Genomic DNA, 17,933 nt, shown 5'->3' with positions numbered 1-17,933 from the left:
CATGCTTTTTATTCTTCCCCTTACATATTGCAAGATTTTTAATTGATCCACTCCCAAAGATGGAGAAACCAGTTTTATCATCATCGTGGCGGCAGTTTCCTGTGCGCTGCTAACATCTGTTTCTGCTGCTTTTTCAATTAAAACATCCTTGCAGAAGGCAGTATTGACAGTGCAATATGAAAAATAAATGTATTTTTTTAGCTGAATGTGAGAGCTCGACTGATAGATTTACCGTCATCCTACAGAGGCTCACGAGCTGTATTGATGCACAGAACTAAGGCTGAACACAGTGAAACATGTTTAGCCAATCAGTTAACAGTGACATTGCTATGGGAATACAAATGAGCATTTCCTGGCAAAGCGTGAATTAGATACATCCATGCACTGGCTTGCCAGAGAGAAAGGACGTGAATTCAGATATAATGAAATGTCGAAGACAATGTAGGCGATGCATTGCTCTGAGGCTACTCTGGGCTAATGAAAACATACAATAAGGCTAGAAGTCTGGGCCCAGTTTTGTCACCATCATTCCATTTGCATCTAAATTATCACGTGAGAAATCACATTTGAGGTGATAATGCACGCTGATAACTGGCCTGCGGCGGGGGGTAACCTGCATTATTTACGTCACAGCATGCTCCACTTGTTTGCATGGCGGTAATTGTTTTATTATTAACCTGCTGACTGCTCACTTGATACATTTTTGGAAGTACCTCACCGATGTCTGATTGTTGAAACAGAGGTGCTTGGTGAGCCTCTTTATCACAGTCCTCTGCCAATAAATTCAAGGGGGAAAATACAATCAAAATAAGTAAAAACCAAAAAGAATTAGCTTTAAAAAGCTCTCATTCACCTTATTACAGTGTCGGATTTCACAGCAGCCTCAACGCACTTGGTACCTGGAATGATGCTTTCAAGGTTTTCACTGAAAGAAATTTCACAATGAAATTAAGTTAATTTTTCTTCTCCATAACCCATATTAAAAATTACCGTGCCAACAGCTGTCACCAAAACTTCTAATAAATCAGTGTAAACTCGTGGTAATGTTATAGCCTCAGAATAATTATCTTCAGAGGCTTTCAAGGAACGAAAATATCCATTACACAACTACGAACAGTCAGTTGTTCACCATTACATGCCAAGTCACTGCTCCGTCAAATATGCTTCCCAAAAGAAGAATGGCTTCAAGCCAGAATGCAATAAATCATGAACAAGGAATCACTCTGTACAGAGTAGCTTATGATCCTGTTAATTTTTATCCTTCGTATCCAATAAAGTATACGGCTAACAAGACAATTTTAAGATGAGGCCAGGAGCAACAGCAGCTCAGCCATTCAAACTTTCACACTGTCTAGTTTTGTTAATGAGCTGTACCATCCATACCATATTGAAGTTTTCAGGCGCTATGCAAAATACTTTTTCCAAGTGCTACTTCAATATATTCTGAACCACTAATGAACCATTACTTTAATGTACTGTCACATCTCAGTGGATTTCATCTTGCAGAGCCAGGTGTGCCTTACTAATTGGTGACGGACTGAATGGCACCCGCAGTCTGGTTGCTGCAAAAAGGTTAAAAGCAGAACACAACAGAAATCATAAAGTCACCAGCACTGACACCAAAATGAGTCATAGTGTGCCACCTAGGAAACTTTTCTGCTTTAACTTTTAATTATAACAAACATGCATTGTCCAGTGTAATGACTATAAAACCTCCTGCATTTAGACGGTTGTCTATACGCCTGGCCAGTTTGTCTTTTACCAGGTACAAAACCTGCCTGGGAAAAGGAAGACTGAACTGCACAGACATGCAGAGGTAAGTGCATTCATTTTACTCGGCAGGTTTCACTAGGTAGCTTAAACAGCGGATAGTGGAACAACTGCAGTAGCTGTGAAAAAGAACCTCATTATCTAAGGAGGCAAAGAAGGTGAAGAGGGAAAGTGAAACAAGAGTGAATTCTGGATGGTTTTGCACTCGCTGGCGAGAGCCCCTGGCTTGCAAAGGGGTCATAAATGTCATTTGGTTGGCATTAAGTCACCTAGATATGTAAGAAAACCTGCCTACTTATTAGTGTAATACAAATGGGTGTTTTAAATGGGAATGTGATCTGGTCTTACAGACTGCAATACTGACACGTTGTCTATTACCACTGTAAGTACATCTGGGGAACCATGTATTTGTTGGCCCATTAACCTAGTCCACCCTGACTTAAATCACAGCTTTCTAGGACATGAAGTGAGTCTGGAAATGTAAAAGCATTAATATTTCAACATAAAAGACCATTCACAAGACTGGCAGCTAGTCCTCCAAAGTCATCAGTTAAACAGGGTATGAAGAAATGGGAGCCGGGCACAGGGCAAATATCTGTCTAACTTCATTTCATCCTCAGAATCTTGTGGTTCTTTCTACGATTTCAGGCGCACAAGTGCAAAAACATGACTCGGACTGTTTATTCTCCAGTGGGATGTCACTGCCATCAATCAAATACTCCATATGTCACTTTGAATCCCAATTGTAACAAAGACAGTCTGTGCATTAACATGTCAGGCATTCTGCATTGCTAGCTGCAGGGTCTTTGGCATGGCAGTGTCAGTTTGTCAGGCAATTTGCTGCTATGGTCCAGACCAGAATATCTCAACTACTGGATGGATTGACATGGAATATTGTACAGACATTTGTGGTCCCAGAGGAACGGAGCTTAGTGACTTTACACATCCTCTGACATTTCCTCTAGAGCAGCAGCAAGTCAAAAGAGCAAATTTTGTACAGACAATGAACTCTAACGACTTAGAAATCCTAGAGGACAAACATAAAGTTGACATTTCAGGTTTTGAGCTAAATGTCTATTGGATGGATTGCCAGAAATTTCCTAAGTGTGCATGCCCCCCCGGTTTAATTGTCACTTTGCTGATCCTTTGACTTTTTTTCTCTAGACCCAGCCTCATGTCCAAAAAAACTGCGCTACAGCTATGGTAGCTGAATTAGTATACCGAGCCATCGAAGTTAGAGATCACAAATAGATGGTCATAGGTCAACCCGATATTGGGACAGACCTCAAGGTGAATATGGACTTGTGCAATAAAAATCATTTGGAACATGCACAGTTAGTTTACAAATTGAATCCTGCCTTTTAAAAAAAATGTTTTTTTTCTTGTAACTTAAAAGTATCATCAATCATACTGAAAGGCAAAGTATTCACAGGCAGGCTTAGGATTCAGAGTAAGTAAAAGCTATAGTCATTACTAACATGAATGACAGCTATATAGCCCAACTGTAATTGGAATGCAAGGTTTCACTCCCAGGTAATAGCTATACAAAGAGCTGTAGAGTTCAGTACACGCACTATACTGGCCCAACAGAATAATTTGAACCATAAATCAAAAATCCATGCTGCAGTTCACCTTGAAGCTCTACAGGCTTGTCTTTGCCACTTAGTGGTAAATTGTGTTAAATACGAGTTCTCGTTTTTGTATCCTATCTAAACAAGGATATACTGTAGGGATTCAAGGAGGTATTATATAACAACACATGATATAAATGTGCAGCAGAGTGGATGAGGATAGTTTCAAAAGCCAGACAGTTGCTTCATTTGTGGAAATAAACTGAAACTGATCTGTTGTTCCAGTTAAGCTCGAGCTAAATTTCAATTTGAAAACAATTGAAATTCTGAAATGAGAGAAAGTCTATTAATATCTTACACAGGAATAAGAATTTGGAAAGGTGCTAAAATTCTGTATAAAATAAAAAAGAAATAACGTTGTATTTTCAGAAATATGCAGTCTTAAAAACTCAAATTTCCACTGAAACCTGAAGAATTATCTTAATTTGATACAGATTAACCATGTGAGCAAGTGGAATATTATTTCAAATGTTAATGTATTTAACAAGCACAGTCATTTGACTGAATTTTAAATAGGCAATTCATATTTAGACTTATCGTCATTCAGCCAAATACATTATGTAGGCTCTGGTTCTGCCATAGGCAAGAGCTGGCCACCCATTTCTCCATATGACACAGAGATATTACTGATGGTGTTCCTCCCTCGAGTACATTAGGCTTGCAAGAAACAGCAAATCTTATCTCAAGAGCAGATGCACTGCATCAAAAAAAGGCCTTACTTTGCAAATGTGGATCCCACAAATCTTAAGTCACACACTGAGTTTCATTACCTTCTTATTACACCACACAGATGGATGGAAAGACAATTTTAAATTTGATCCAGAAATGTTACCACGGTGCACAAACACATGCACAGAAATATATTCACAGAATTTTCTGTGTCCCCCCAACCACTGCAAGTTATCTTTCCCTGGTCTGGATAATAACTGTTTTTCTCTTCAGCTGGATGAGGTGCATGTGAATCTGAGCAGAGCTGCGATCTGCTTTGGGCCCTGCTGTGAGTCTCTGTGGAAGAGCTGTTTACTGGCGCTTTTTGTGTGGCCAGTAGGATCCCACTTAGTGTGAATGATGGCAGCTGTGAGGGTGCCTCTGGCAAGTGTGACTCCGACTACGGCTGCTCGGTCTCATGTAGCGTACAACGCCAGCTGCTCGGGCTGTGTAGCACTCCAGTGAGCACGACCGATTGCGGCTGAGGCAAGCACGTCTCTGGCGAGAACGATGCTGAACGCAGCAAGGGTGAGTGCAACCCTGGCTGCACCTATGGCAGCCAGGGTATCACTGAAAACATCATCTTGGTGATTCTGGCTACTATTGTCCACTGCATCAGTCCAGCTGTGGAAAGTGTGACTGAGTATCTGTGACAGACATACCTAAGTCTGGATGCTCTGTGTGGGCTGCTGCCACGCAGGCTGACATACTGGTGTCAGTGATTCTGTGATTAAGGCAGTTTTGACCACTGTTGCAGCAAGTTAGTACTCTGGTGGAGTTTGCTGGTTGGGAAGTGTAGCTGACTACAGCCGGGACAAACAAGACTCAGTTGAGCACGGGTCACACTACTCTGCACAAATCCAGAGTGGGGCTGATGAACTCCAGCACTGCTTCAGTCTGGACACGCACTGTTGAGTACATTTGTGTGTGCAAAGGTAGGAAGCATCACATAATTTAAGGAAACCAGAGGTAAATGTAGCTCTAACAATCGAGGCTTGACTAGAAGATAGTTATCTTGATTTAGATGTAAAAACACAACCATAAGTGTGCATATTTACAAGGGTGCTAATAAATTGGATTGGGGTTGGGGGGTGCCATTAATTAAAAACTTTGACTTTAACCTCATATGGAACAAAGTCCCCTCATACTCTTTATTCAGGGCAACAACACGTACACAGCTAACTAAAAAAAACTAGTGAAGCAAGTTTTTAGCAAGCTTTATAAATCTTTGAAAGCACCTTGGTCACAATGTCCTGACTTGTATAGAGATCGTTACAGTGTGTCAATATTGTTATTTTTTTTTTCTCTCTGTGTGTTTTTGCCTCTCAAAAGGTAGCCTTCTCTTCTTCCTTTCTGATAAAAAGGAAACTTGTGAGGGCACAGTCTGGGCTTAAAATAAACAGCAGCCAACGTTCCCAACAAAGCTGAAAGTGCTTTCAATTCCCGAGGCACTGCTCACAGCGACTATAATCATTTCATTCTCGTCTATCAGTTCAAAGATGTAAATGTTTCAAAGTTCATCAGTTTAAGAGACAAGAGCATCACAGAATGCGGCTGAGATATACACAGTAATTTTAAAATCGGCATTATGGAAAACGACACTATTTCTGACTACACTCCTTAACATCTAAATAAAATATAGGCATTACATGTAATTCCTAGTAACAATGAAAAGACCCATGTCAGAGCAAAAAAGAAGATATTGTGATATTTCCTTCCTGTCTGCATTATTTGGTAACTGCAGCTTACTGCAGTCTGTCCATGTAAGGTCACACTGCTTTTGTCTTTTCCTTTTAATACTGAGCAATCAAAGAGAGAAAAGCAGCCTGCCATCATAAAAAGTACTTCAATAAACATTTGTTACAAAGTAGTAATTACCAATCAACAGAAAAATCCAGTCAAGTACAGAAACAGTCAATGAATTCGTCAACTGGCAGACGATAATTGCAATCATTGATTATTTGGCATTTCTTAAAATTATAGTCCAGCATCTGTATTTGAATTGATGTGCATCTTGGGTACAAAATTTATTTTTATGGCTTCTCTCTGGATGGACTTAAAGGCCAGCAAAACTCCCAACAATAGCTTCTACCGAGTTTATATTCACTAAAGCTCCCCTGCTTTTTTCCCTTCATCTCTCATCCATAATTGAAAACTTTCAGACTTACTTCTTGAAAACTCTGACCGTAACTCATCACACAACACTAAACACAGACCACTCGCCCGTTCCAGTTTATTGTGTGCGTGTGTGTCTTGTAGGTAAAATTCAAGTCAGCTACATAAAAAAATGGGAGCAAACTCATGAAGACAAGAACATGCAACATTAAGACAGAAAGATTTTCTTTTTTAGTGATAAGCAAGCTTTAAATTTCACTTTATCATGAATTTTTATGCAGTTGCTACATTATCACCTACATCTCCCAAATATAATATGCAAATATACAGGTTAAGAAACAAAGTGTATGTCTACAATATAGCTACAATATACACCTAGGTGTGGGTAGAGAGAAACATCCAGATGACTCAAAATAGCCAGCAAAGGAAGTGGCACAAAGGGGCAGGATGTAAAGAAAGGACTAACTCTGCCAAGGGTCAAATTGTTAAGAGTGAAGCCTCACTCTTAAATGGCGAGACTTAAGGGGTTGTTCATAGGCATAAGTGTTGCTCACAATGGTGAGTAATGACAGACCTCAAAAGGTTCTGTGGCTTCAGTCTTGATGCCAGATAACATGGGGCACATTAAGAGCTCTTTCCAGTCCAGGTTGAGGCGGGCTGGCACAGTTTTGGCAGCATGGCGATCGTTAACAGCATGTTAGGTACGGGTGCTTTTGGCTCGTTGGGGTATAGCATGATGTTGTTGAATTATTCTAATCCTAAACGGACTCTGCTCTGGGTGCTAAGCATTGGGGGTGTTTTGACATAACCCTCAACCATGAACAATCCTCCCCCTCCCCAAATTCTAATAATTTTGCAAAATTGAACACCTTTTTGGTTTTATTCAATTATATACAGCACCAGCCAAAAGTTTGGACTGTACATAGATTCAGATTGTGTATATCCATCAACTGCCCCAATTTGCTTCAACAATATCATGTACTGTAATATACAAGCATTAATATAGTGCTCCTCTAGTTTTATTGGCCACCCAGTGCTTTTATCCCTGCATTCATGCAGAACTTTATTCTACACACTTAAACCGTTTTATGTAGCTCACATTCATGGCCAAATTAGAATCACCAATTAACCTAACCTGCATTTCCTCAGACTTTGAGCGAAAGCTGTACCTGGTGGAAACCCATGCAAGCACAAGGAGAACATGCAAACTCCACATAGCAGCTGGGGTTTGAACCAGGAACCTGCTTGAGGTGAGGCAACAGTGTGTGGCCATTTCGCTACTGTGCCGCCCCAATTAAGACAACAGAATCATGCAGCTATGGGATTCCATTGACAAGACAAAAAAAAAAAAAAAAGGAATTGCATCGCTACTGCCAGCTCTTCCTATTTTAAACACGTAGCAGAAATGACCATGTTATCTAGGGTCACTTGCGACAGGTTTTACAGGAGGACAGAATCACTGCTGCAAGTCATTCTGTCCTCCCAGGGAACTGTGTTCACATTCTTGGCAAGAAGTCAGGCTTGTTCAAGGTGGGCGGCTCAGTCTAACAAAGTTGTCACCTCGCCTGTCTGTGGTTTTCATGGATATGTGTCGTGGTAAAGCCAAGGTCTGACTCCATAGCTCAGGGACATTACGGTGGCATTCTGGCTGATTACAGAAAAAAACATCTTTTTCATACATTTATACACATCAAGTGTTAAAGACATAGTTTCATATAAAGATCACTCCCCTCCCGTCACTCTTAAAGGACAAACTGACACTGTGCTGACAGCAGTGATTACTGTTTGCGGACGTCTTTGAATGGCCCTAGTTTTACAGTGAGGAAGTATTCATAGGTCTGCCTCTTGTAAAGTTCTTATAAAGGTGTTTTTAGTGTAGCATTTATTTGTTGTGCAAGATGCAGTACCATATCAATAAAAGCTTATGGAAGCATGCACCCAAACAGGAAAAACCTTAGATATAAATGATTTTGTTTTTGAGGTATATCATGTCTGCAATTCACTTTCAAATGGCCACCTACCAAATTTAATAAATCAGCGCAGTCTCTCGATAAAAGTGCTTGTGAAGTCAAAACATCTGAGAAAATCCATGCTTGCTTTTTTTGTTGCCTTTCAGTAAGTTTTGAATATTTATAGCTGCAATAAAGATTCAGTAAAATGATCCTTAAAATGTCCAGATAACTTTTTAAGTGCCCACAATGACCACTTTAATACTGCAGCGCCTGTTTTATCTAAGCTGCTAGAAAGCTTTTAACTAAAGTGAAGAGACAGAAGCATCCCCTGTTTTACCATCTCACTGGATTAATGTTTTAGCATTGATTTTTTTTTTTTTTTTAGAGCTTCTAATGTTTGGTAGTCTTTGAATGACCTAGCCCTAACTTGTCTCTAAACTTAAGCTGCCTTATGGCCCTGTGTGCAGCATGAAATCCTCAGACAGGAGCGTCCTGACAGTTTTTCTGTCAAGGTTAAAGACTAAAGGTGACCGTGCTGTTGTTGTCAGAGCTCTGAAGCTTCCAACATGGACGCGTCGCAATTAAAGCTTTTTCTTTCTTTTTGTATTTTTAAAAAAATCATCTTTGATATTTATTCTTCTTGCATTCCTGCTGCTTTGACGGCTCTCAGGATTTTACATTTCTTACCCCTAAATGACTCCCTTTGTTTAAGGTATTTATGTTTGTCATGCGTTACAACCTTGACTAACAAATTTCCTGTGGCAAATGGCGAGAAATCTCATAGTTACTGTTGTTGACAGGAACAATTTATGTTATAATATAAACTGGAAAATCCCCTTGTGCATCTTAAAGATATGTTTCGGCAGCTACGATGACACCTACTCTGTGTTTGTGCAACAGTGATGTAAAATAATCTGTGACAAATACATTTTTACTGTGCTGTACCTGGTGTAATACGGTGTGGGCTGAGATGATATGAAGGCGGCCAAAAGCTACACACATTAAACAAACAAACAAAAAAACCCCACAATCATCTGGCAGCTTGTGATAAAAACAATAAGCACTATGGTCTCAGCGGAGAGTTTATGAAGAAAAAACTGAATGCAAATATACTTTTAACTACATTGAAATTATTACAGTACTTTGCATAGGGTATGCCCCCCCCCACGCACACACACACTAAATTATCATATCTTCCTCTGGCCTTTAGTGCTATTTATCCATCTAGATGGTTTTGCTGTGATTTTGGAGAGATCTGTTGTAGAGATATAATAGAACTTGATGGTAGTTGCTTGGGGAGCTCAAAGCACCAAAAAGTTACATTTGAAAAACTCAGCAACAATGTCTCTTTCTAGAAATCTTGACCTAGTTTCTTTAAAAAAAACCCAAAAAACCCAAAACAAACAAAAGACCACAAAGTTGTAGGGAGCACTTTCATGTAGAAACTACTGAACTACAACACGCGCAAACCATATCACTGTGCAGAAGAAAGAGTTCATCTACCCATGTCAAGATGCTCATGCTTCTGACACTCTGACAGGATGTAAGTGATTTCAAATGCACTTTAATGGTAGCTAGGTGCAGGCGGGTGCAGGCTTTCTTTGACTGCCAGATGTAGTTTCTTAGAAGGAAATCAGTTCCCACCTACAACTACTCACAGAAAGGTTTGTGGATCTTTTTTGGAGTACCCTGGTCATGATTTCTGGAAAAAGATATTGCTGCAATTTTTTTTCTTTTTCAAATGATCTTCCGAGCACCACAAAAGAAGTGGCATCCAGTTCCATTACAGTAAAGAAACATCTCTACAGCCAGTATCTCCAAAACAGGGCAACACACACCAAAACAAGCTATACAGATAGACAGCACTGCAGGCCAGAGGAAACAAAAATGTATATTTGACAGTCAGATGGCTCCATGAAAAAGACCATGAAGACTTCTGAACATGGCTCAACGAATAAATTTCCACCTGCTCATTCTCTACGAGGGCTATGACCAGCTATTTTTTTAATTATTAGTCAATGTGATGATTGTTTTCTTGATTAGAGCCTGATATAATATATTGACCGTTACTAGTTATTTGCCAATATGTCAGTGTCAGCATTTATAATGGATGATACGTAAGTAAAAATGGGGGAAAAAAGCAAAGAAGAGATAGGAGAAACACCCTTCAACCATGTTATGAATGTTGAAGCTGCATAGTTTGTCCACGAGATGGCGTTCTGCAGCTTCTCCGTTGGCCACACCTGTTTGGCACACCACAAACGACAACCAGCTGATGCGAGCTGTCCCAGTTGTCATAGGATAAGAGGCAAAGTAACCACTAGGCCAGGGGTGGGCAACTCCAGGCCTCGAGGGCCGGTGTCCTGCAGGTTTTAGAAGTGTTCCTGAGCCAACACACCTGAATCACATATAGAAGTCATTAGCAGGACTCTGGAGAACTTGACTGCAGACTGAGGAGGTAATTCAGCCATTTGATTCAGGTGTGTTGGATCAGGGACACATCTAAAACCTGCAGGTCACCGGCCCTGGAGGCCTGGGATTGCCCACCCCTGCACTAGGCAGATCTGCAGCCTGTCACAGGGCTAACTCCTAACACCTATGGGCAATTTAGAATCACCAATTAACCTAATTGTCTTTGGGCTCCAGAGTACCCGGAGAAAACCCACACAAACATGGAACGAGCATACAAACTCCACACAGAAAGGCCCCGGCCAGATGGTGGATTCAAACCCAGGACCTTCTTGTTGTGGGGCAGCTGTGCTAACCACTGTGCTGCCCTGACAATAAAGTGAGTTTATTTTTAAATAGCATTGCCATATTATGTTAGTAAGGACTCACAAATAACCACATTTTATTAACACAAAACACAAGCAAAAGAATTACGTGCGAGTGTAGACAGGATTGTGAAATAATACATGTCTAAACTACTACTGTTTTCCACCCTGTTTAATATTACAGGCGAGGCCTACAGTAAGTGTTATCTTAAGGGCAGCGCTAAGCCTTGAGGCAGCAAAAGGTTAGATAAAACATCTGTGGGTCATTTGCACGTACACATTTTTTGGTAGATAATATGAAGCCATTTAAATTGGTTCAAAGCCCAAACTCAACAGGCCCCGTCTAGATGAAAGGGCACCGTTAAGATTTTGCTCTTCAAAATTGCTCAATCAAAAATGTGCATTAAAGAATGTCCAGCAGAATTACCGCAGCAAACAGCAGGATGTCACAGAATAAGGAACAAGCATGCATGCCCCTCACACTGATCGCTTGTATCTCGCTGTTCCATGCACTGTCCCACTTGATGCAGTAAAAACGATCCTCAGCACTGAAGATGGTGACACCCTCAGGTCCCAATGACACACACAGTTTACTCAGGTGCGCTTAAAAAACGTAAAGAAAGAAGAGACAATTAAAGCAGCTCACTCTCACCCCTCAGGACCTTTAGTTCCCAATAATCCCCACCATCTTCAACTGAAAACACTAGGTTACCAGGGCAACAGCTGCGTAGATGGTGTTGTTTCGTGAATGTGTGACAAAAGCAACACCTGAAGCATTGCATTTGGAACTGCAATCAAGGCAGACCCGCGGCAGAGATGGCCGGAGCTGAATTATTTCTGTTTCTGTAAGTGTGTGGTTTAAATTCCATACAGAGATGACAAGAGACGAGAATTAGTGTGCCAGAAATTTATGTAGTCATGTAAATCTTCGCCTGTTCCTCTGTGCCTCCACTCCCTCTGCACACATTACACTTTACCCGGCACCTTGATTCAGGAAAAGTGCACTCACTGTCTTTGCCAATAACCTTTAAGCAATGTTTCTCAGCTTATCTGGATCACGACCAAAATCAGGCTACTCAATGCCTTTGCCTTAAAAGGCCAAAAATACCTTTTAGTCCTCTGCCAGCTTCGATCAAAAGCCCAGTATTTAATACTTTAATTCCCTTCCACTGCTAGATGATGAAATAAATGCATGACTTAATGGACGCACAGCATTTTTAAAGTTATAAATAAATAATAAAAAAAGTATCCTTCTTTAACACCATTACAGGTCTTGAATGTGTATAATAATCTCTGACATTTTATGAGCAGCTCAGGACCTGCAGACAGCGCGCCTCTCCAGAACAGCCGGTCCTAATATGAAGCTTTAGGCTCTTAGAAGATTCTGACATTTGGGAGATCTGACTGTCAATCTTAAAGGTCACGGACAGTGTGAAAGACGTATGCGGTTTTGGAGAGTGGGTGAAAATAAGTCAGAGCAAGGTGACATTAGGTGTTATACAACCTTCAGCTACATGTGCATTCAAGTACCTATATGATTACAAAAACAACAACAACAGGGACTGCAGTACTATACAAACATGCAGATTTCATAGAGATTCCAAAGCTGAAAACCGTTTCATTTACCTCTAACAGTGTTTCTGACACATACACTAAAGAGTGCCCAAGTATATTGGGTCACTCAGTTTAACATTTTCGGTATTGTTTTTCTAGTATTTTCCCCATCTCACTGGCCAGATTGCTGTTGTAGCAGTCCTGATATCATTCAGCTATTTCCACAGAGAGACATACTCCAACTTTAGCATCTTTGACTGCAGCTGGTGGTGGCGATCCTTTGTCTGCTCTTGAGATCCACTCACAGTTAGAGAGCCACTTTAACCCGAACCTGCAACAGATGGGGAACCATGGCGACTAGCATCACCAGCTGCAGTCCAACAGGTGGAGGTGGAGTCCATCCGCAAGATAAGAGTCACTGGAGAGGCAGCTGATTATATCGATCTGGTGCGAGCGCGTCGATATCCACCACCCCACCCCTCAAATACAAACACATTCAGCTGGAAAATGAATTCATTTAGACAGAAGTGTGCCAAATCGTGCAAAATGCAAATCTCTCTTCTAAAGGTTATCTTAGCCTTCATGAAAAACTGTCAAGCAGTCTATGGCTCAATCACCAAAAAAAGGGAGAAAAAAAAATCATCCAAAAAAACCAAGCCTGACCTCTGATTATCTAACAAGAACTATTTGAATTGTTGTTGGGTTGTTGTGCAACAAGAGTTCAAGCTCCTGCAGTCTTTCATCAAACACCAGATGATCATTTGCTCTGCACATAATGTACTTGTTGAAAATGTTTTATGCCGCTCTGGCAAGCAGTTTTACTTCCTAAATAAATTACCGGGATGTGCATTTCACACATGATCATTCTTGTCAGGACTGTTCTGTCTCAGCCAAAATACAGTAATAAACGTCACTGTGCTTGTGGAGGTCTTAACATAAACTATATTTAAAGGAGGAAATGTGCACAGGATGAAAATCAGCGACAATCACAGAAATTTGCATAAATCAGTAGGCGTCTGGTGGTAACGTTATTCCTATGTGAATGGAGTTACTGTGATTAATCTTCTCTCACGCACAAAAAAGGGGGAAATGATAGGATTTCACATTAAAAAGAAAAAGACTACGGCAAGTAAACTTCTTGGAAGCTGTGAGCACGTAGAAAACAATTAAGCAATATAAAAACGTTCAGCAACTTCAAAATACTACACTTCTTCGCTTCATTCAAAAAAAGATGTTTGGTTGTGCCAGTTGAGGGAAGCAAGTGTGTGCATACATCTGTGTTTGCATTAACCCTGCGCTGCCTTCTCGTTGTCCTTCTTTGTTCCACTTCTCATCATCTGTCACTCTGTGGAGCCAAGCTGTAAATTTCCCCTCAGAGCTTATTGGTCATGACTGACACGGTCCTGGTCGAGGCTTCGGTGTATGTAGAGGGCTCTGGTGATTACCTCTTGTCAGCTGTTATCATTATCATCATCTGAGCGTTACATCGTGCCTCACTCCTGTGCCCACTTGACCTGTGTGGTGGATCTCAGTATTTATTGACATCTCCAAAACAAGTTTCCTCACAGGGAAATTTAGTGAAGTGGATGGTAACGCTGTTATTTTGCATTTCAAAAACATGCTGTAGATATTAACAGTAATTTATGGGACGAATATTTGCCTTATGCATACAAAATACAAATAAAAAAAATCAAAGTGAGTTCTTTTTCTTAGCACAATGGGAGACATTACCCCCATTAAATTTCTAATCACTCAGGATACTTTGCATTTTACAGCATCATGTCTTACAGTGCCTCAAGGAACAATAATGCAAATCCCTGCAACAATCTGCCTCTGTCTTCACCGCACGTTTTATTTGACTGCATCTGCACGCTGAATTCCAACAATAGCAATTACAAAACAGATTCTCTAATCACTTCAGATGTAGCAGGTTCACCGAGTCACACAAGCACAGCGTATCCATCTGTAGCTCTCGGATAAGATAGCACCTTCTCCTTCAACAAAATCTGCTCTTGCTGACACATTCCAGGCTGGTCAATAAGTCTGAGTTTGCTTCCCTTCCACCACACACCCATGTACTGTGAAGAGTGATGTGTGTGGGAGAGGTGGGGGGCATTCTGCTCCGTATGTCTCAACAGATGAAGAAACTGGCTGAGAAAAGTCATTTACTTGTGGTCACACTCATGGGCATCATCGCATTTACGAGCCCTGTAGCGTGCAAGACTGAGAGCTGGCTGCCAGGAGCTACAGATGACTGTGCATCACATCAAACATGAGGTGTGGTAAAAACATTGGTCCATGATGTACGAGGAGCAACTCCTAAAAAAAAAAAAAAAAAAAAAGAAATGTGGCAACATCAGGGAGGAAAAGGATGTGCATCATTCATCCTGTGCATGAATGATGCCTTACAGGTTTAACCTGGAGGACAGCTAGCAATTAAAATGAGCTCCTGGCCTCTGACACCGGCTTGGATTTAAGCATGAAAAGATGCATGCAGTACCATAGCTCTTCCTGATGTGTGTCTGCGTTTCAAGCCTGCTTGTTAACCTTTTCACTGTACCACTTTTTAAACATGCACAAGCAGATGTCTGAAAAGGTGCCATTTGCCATGCTGTGCATAAAGAAAATCATTTTTAAAACCAAAGGGGTACCCCTGTCAGGGACTGCGTTCAGCGCTCTGACAGGACGGATACCATTTGTTGCCCGTGTGTGTGTCACCCTCCTCTTAGGCAGCAAACATACAGAGATGCAAATTCTGTAATTGTGCCTTGTTTGTGTAGTGTGTGTTGACCCAATTTCACATGATTTTAAAGAGGGGTGTGGGGGGCGGGTGTGTGTGGGGGGGGGGGGGGGGGGGGGGGATTGCTGGATGTACATCTGCACTTGGGGAGATGTTTTTTGGGGAGCTTTGAATTACTGTATGATTTTTACATTTACATCATTCCAGCTGGACACTGCTCAGCATGTGCGCCCGCTGACACTCTATACACCACGCGCGGACAAACGACAGAGAGGATGACGAGATAAAGACAGTCTAGTACAGATTTTTTGTGCCTTGTCATTATCTGCCAATCATTAAAGATAATAATAATTAAAAAAAAAAAAAGACGCGGAGCCACATGGAAGTGTTTTTCCACTGTCGTCATTTCTTAATCTGCTGTTTGCGTCAGTTAAACTTGTCAGTCCAGATAAAAAGAAAAGAAAAGAAAAAAAAAAGGGGGGGCAAACCGCAGTGGTGTTTATTTTGCTGGCGGTGTAGTTGAGCTTTAAACGCAGACAGCTGCCAGACCCTCCGCTTTAACTGCGGGGGTTTATTCCAAGGTTAAGTTAGCCCTTGCTCAACAGTCTTATCACAGGTTGCGGTAACTCGTTCCAAACATGATTTCGAGCACGCGGGGTCAAAGCACGAGCCCGGAGTACCAGTGCAGGTGCGGGTTTTATTATTACCAGAACCGTCGCGCGCGCTTTCGCCGTTAATTGCCCATTAAGGGAAAGTAACAGCCGCTCGAGCCGTAGTGTCGCATTGTGCAGCTATTCGACTGTCCTCAGAAGTCGACCCGAGCATGAGAAAAAAATATATATGATCCTTAAAAAATCGCCATTGTGACAACTGTATTCGCGCAAAACAAACGCCCACATTTGTTGCTTACTACTTAATTCCCAGGCGAAATCACCACCACAGCGGAGCCATACGCATGCAGCCCCGCATCCTCTGACCAGCATCCTTTCCACTTAAGCATGCGAGGGAGACCTGTTAAACCATCAATTATACTGCGGTAGCTACACAAACAGCAGTTGTTGCATGTGAATGAAACATTGCCACTGAACCCATCTGCATCCGTTTCCAGCAATTATCCTGCCAGCGACATGTGCGAAATCTTAACAAAATCACATTACGCGAGACACATCACAGGTAATGACTAACATTAAGAAAATAATAACAGTCTCACCAGCAGCAATGAGAATGATGTTCCTGCTGTGTGTTCTCTCTCTCTCCCGGCCGGCTTTCCTTGGAGTTAATGAGGTTCTGGTGTTTGGTCCGACTGATTTCTCCCTCAGCTCTTATCGTCCACTGGATTTGGATATGTTTTTTTTTTTTTTTTTTTTTTTATCCAGCGGAGAAATAATGGGAAAAGCGGCGTCCTCTCGCAAAGCTCTGCCCTCTTCAAACTAACCTTCCCGCCCCCTCCTTCTGCCCATCTCAGATTGGTGCTTGGCGGGAGGGGCAAACCTTGAACCCGAGGGCTGGTTTAGAAGGGGTGATCTGTCGCGCCGATCAAATCCCGCGTGGACATGCGGTGGGCGTTTGCGGGAGGGCTCACTGTTAACTGATCAGCTTGTCAGTGATGTTCCCGACAGCTGGAAGGGGCTCCCTCCCCCCCTTCTTGTTCGTTATTGCACAGCAACCTCCCAGGCGAGAGGCAGCAGTGAGTGGGCCCACTTACTCCGGCGGATTGAGCACTGACGCAGGTGCCCAAGGTCCAACCACGACTGACAGAGATGCCAAGCCTAAGAGCTGCTGCTGACAGTGATATAGCAATCTCATCTGAGTCATTGCAGTAGTAGGAAATGGGAGCAGATCATCCCCACACTGTGACCTTGGGGGTGGTGTGGTCTAATCAAAGAGTGGAGATGGAAAAAAAAAATCTGGGCAGGGTAGTAGAAACATGAGACATCTCAACCTTTGTTTGAACAAGGTGCCCTTCTGCAAGGCATGTAATGTCACCTCTAACCTCTGCTCACGCAGCAGCAAATAGTACAAGACTACTCTTGTACTCTGCAACTCCCATGTGCACGATGCTACATACAAATCTGTCAAGAACAGACAAAACTGCTACAAGTGACCTGACAGTTAAAATTGCATATTAGGTCTGCATTGGTTTGAAGAGCGCTGCAGTCAGTTTACAACTTGAATACATTGTTGATTTTAATGTAAAATCAGTTTTTGTAGTTAGTACCCCCCACCCACCCACACACACAGTCAGTTCCCTCTAAACGTCTTCACTTTATCGTTAGATAGCAGAGACATGTTTCTTACATGTATTTTGAATCCTGGAAATCCATAAAAGAGCTTCTCTCTTTCTACTTTAAAGGATTGCAAACAAAGTGAGTGTTCATGGACTTGAACTATGATTTTTTTTTTTTTTGGGGGGGGTGGTGGCTCATGGAGTGAGACTAAAAAAATCATATTAACACTTAATGTTTATATGATTATTTATATGAAACTCTGTGGTTTTGGTTATCACGCCTGCTCACTTAGTGTCTGAACCCACTAGTGACTTCGGTAAAGTCAAGCCAGACCTTATGACCGTATTCACCATCAACTGTAATGTTTTGTCAGGGAGTCGCTGTAAGAATCCTTTTTTAACTGAACAAAAAGTTCACGAGGCAGCGCATTCCTATATTTCTGTCAATTATAAGGTCACAGA

The 17,933-nt window shown here is 41.6% G+C and overlaps 1 protein-coding gene across 1 annotated transcript in view; it reads right to left on the bottom strand.

Annotated features, from left to right (window-relative positions):
• Positions 1-16,938, bottom strand: part of gabra3 (gamma-aminobutyric acid type A receptor subunit alpha3) — a 121,653-nt gene extending 104,715 nt beyond the window's left edge. Inside the window, exon 1 of the mRNA XM_030746757.1 lies at positions 16,455-16,938. The gene's annotated coding sequence lies outside the window, so the exon portion shown is untranslated. The remainder of the gene's footprint in view (positions 1-16,454) is intronic.
• Between the last annotated feature and the right edge of the window lie 995 nt (positions 16,939-17,933).

The sequence above is a fragment of the Archocentrus centrarchus genome, chromosome 14 (assembly GCF_007364275.1).
Source record: "Archocentrus centrarchus isolate MPI-CPG fArcCen1 chromosome 14, fArcCen1, whole genome shotgun sequence".
In the NCBI taxonomy this organism is placed as follows: Eukaryota; Metazoa; Chordata; class Actinopteri; order Cichliformes; family Cichlidae; genus Archocentrus; species Archocentrus centrarchus.
This window is presented reverse-complemented; position numbering and strand designations above follow the sequence as displayed.